Source organism: Arachis hypogaea, chromosome 17, assembly GCF_003086295.3.
Source record: "Arachis hypogaea cultivar Tifrunner chromosome 17, arahy.Tifrunner.gnm2.J5K5, whole genome shotgun sequence".
Classification (NCBI taxonomy): Eukaryota; Viridiplantae; Streptophyta; class Magnoliopsida; order Fabales; family Fabaceae; genus Arachis; species Arachis hypogaea.
Window position 1 is genome coordinate 62,284,522 of NC_092052.1, and position 2,714 is coordinate 62,287,235.

Below are 2,714 nucleotides of genomic sequence, written 5' to 3' on the forward strand. Positions count from 1 at the left end.
TTCCTTATTATATCATATTGTGAAAAACATGTTTCCTAAGCTTTAAAAATTAATTATTTTAATTACCTTTATTTCCATTCGATGCCGTGATTAGTGTGTTGAGTAGTTTCAGATTTTCTAAGGCAGAATGACTTAAAGGATGGAAAAGGAAACATACAAAAATGGAAGGAGAAGGCAAAACGGAGCTTTGAAGGAAACTGGTAATCACGCGATCGCATGGACGACGCGATCGCGTGCCAGATGCGAAGATGCAGCGATGCGGCCGCATGACTGACGCGACCGCGTGGCAAGGAAAAGCTCCGAATGACGCGACCGCATGACCCACGCGGACGCGTGACAGAGGCCACGTATCAGAATTTACAGAATACGCCCCCAGCGATTTCTGAAGCCCTTTTTGGCCCAGATCCAAGTACAGACAGCATAGACCAGAGGTTATAAAGTGTGGGAATGCACCCAATCAAAAGAGAGATCGCAATTTTTGTTACTTTCGATGATTTAGATTTAGTTGAGAGGGAGATCTTCTCCTCTCTCTCTTTTAGGATTAGGATTTCGGATTTCTCTTGGTTTGTAAGAGTGATTCTCAATCCAGGTTTTACGTTTCTTTGTTTTAGCTTCCTTTTACTTTTATTTATTCTAGCACTTGAATTGATCAGTGAATTTATGAATTTCTTCCATGTTATAGATTGTTATTTGAATTAATGATAATTGAGGTATTTTCAGTTTATGATTGTTCTCTTTGATTTAAGTTACCATTGCTTCCCATCTAAGGAAATTTTTATTATTCCATCAATTTTACTTTTTCCCTTTTGGTCTTGGTTAAGAATTCAGTAACTCAACAGTTATTAAACTCAACATAACTGATAATCGTTATCTTGCTAATTGAGCTGAACTTAAGTAATCCCAACCTTTTCTTAGGAAATAAATAGGATTCAAAGGTCAATTTAATTAGTCCCTTGACTTTCCCTTGCCCTAGTAAAGGTTGACCAAGTGGAGTTTAGATTCAACTTTCATTATAGTTGAGAGAGATAACTACGTTGGACCTCCAACTTCTCTTACCTTGCCAAAAGTTTGCCTTACAGTATTTATTTATTTTAAGTGCCATTTACTTTACTTGTCATTTAAATTACTTGCTTCTCATCTTCTAAACCCCGATTACAACCTTTATAGCCAATAATAAGAACATACTTCCTCGTAGTTCCTTGAGAAGACGACCCGAGATTTGAATACTCGGTTAACAATTTTTAAAGGGGTTTGTTACTTGTGACACCCGACACGTTTGTATGAAAGGACTTTTGTTGGTTTAGAAGCTATACTTGCAACAAGGATTTATCCGCAAATTTCTAGGCCACGCAAAAGTTCTCTCATCAGGCATCATGGAGCACTCTTCCAAGAAGCTTGATATTGATGTTGAGGAGGGTGCGCAACCTCCAAGGCATATCATAGTTGGAGACTTGAAAGAGGTTTATCAAGAGATGGATTCAATCATGGATGAATTCCTATCTACAATGGAATCCTCTCCCATTGGACATGAAGTTCAAATTATAGAAGAATGTGCACAACCTCCCATACCCTTGGTGAGCAATGAGAAAGAGAGTGAATCAGAAGAGAGCTACTAAGAGAAAAAAGTTGGCATGGTGTATATCGAAATTGAAGAATATGAAGAGGTTGATCAAGAGATGGATTCATTCATCAATGAATTCCTATCCAAAATTGAATCACCTCCCATTGGGCAAGAAATCGAAGTTCTTGAAGACAACACCAAACCAAGTGACAAAAGGGAAAATGTTGAAATTGAGGAAGCTCACAAAGAGGAGGAAATACACAAAGAAGAGCATAAGGAAGTAAACCTTGCATTGTCTAAGTGTGGGGAGGTCTCCCTTCCCAAGTCACCATCCAACACAATATTCAAGTGGGAAAAATTCTTATCCCTAAGCTTTAATTTCTCACTTGAATTTAGTTTAATTGAAAATGATGGTCAACTTAGAGCTCTTTGTGGAGTTAAGAGTAGGAAAGAATTGTATAGTGGTTGAAAACGTCATTCTAAGCTCATGATGGTTGCAAGCTCAAAATTCAAGAGTAATGGTAGGTGTGGAACCAAATTGTATGGGTCTAGGAAGTTGTTTGGAAGCTTCTTTGAGAATTCCAAGGCCATGCCACCCGGATGGAATAATGATGACCAACTCAAGGACGGGTGTCAAAACAAAGTGTGGGATCCCGGATTGCACAAGGAAAATCAAATTTGGGAGCTCATTGTTTGTGAAGAACTCCATCAAAGCTTGAAGATATTAAAATTGAAGAATGGAGCTTATTGGAGATTCAAGAATTGGTGGATGTTCAAGGATAGCTTCAAGCACAAGCCACCTTGAGAGGAGCTCCCCATAAGTCCAACTTAAGGACAATAAACAAAAGTGCTAGGTGGGAGACACCCCACCATGGTAACTTCTTTTCATTTTCTCTTTTTGTACATATTGATAATTAGTTTAAATTCATGCTTTTGGTTGATTTGTTGAGTATAATTGATAATTTAGTATGTTAAATAAGGTTTTAAGGTGTTTTGGTAGCTGTTTGAAGGTTTGGAATGCTTGGATGGGTGCAAAAACATAGAAAAAATTTTTTTGAAAAAAAAAAGAGCCCCATCGTTACGTACGCGCACTGCGGGTGTACGCGTTCATCAAGCATTTTCACCTATCCACGCGCATGCGCCATATACGCGT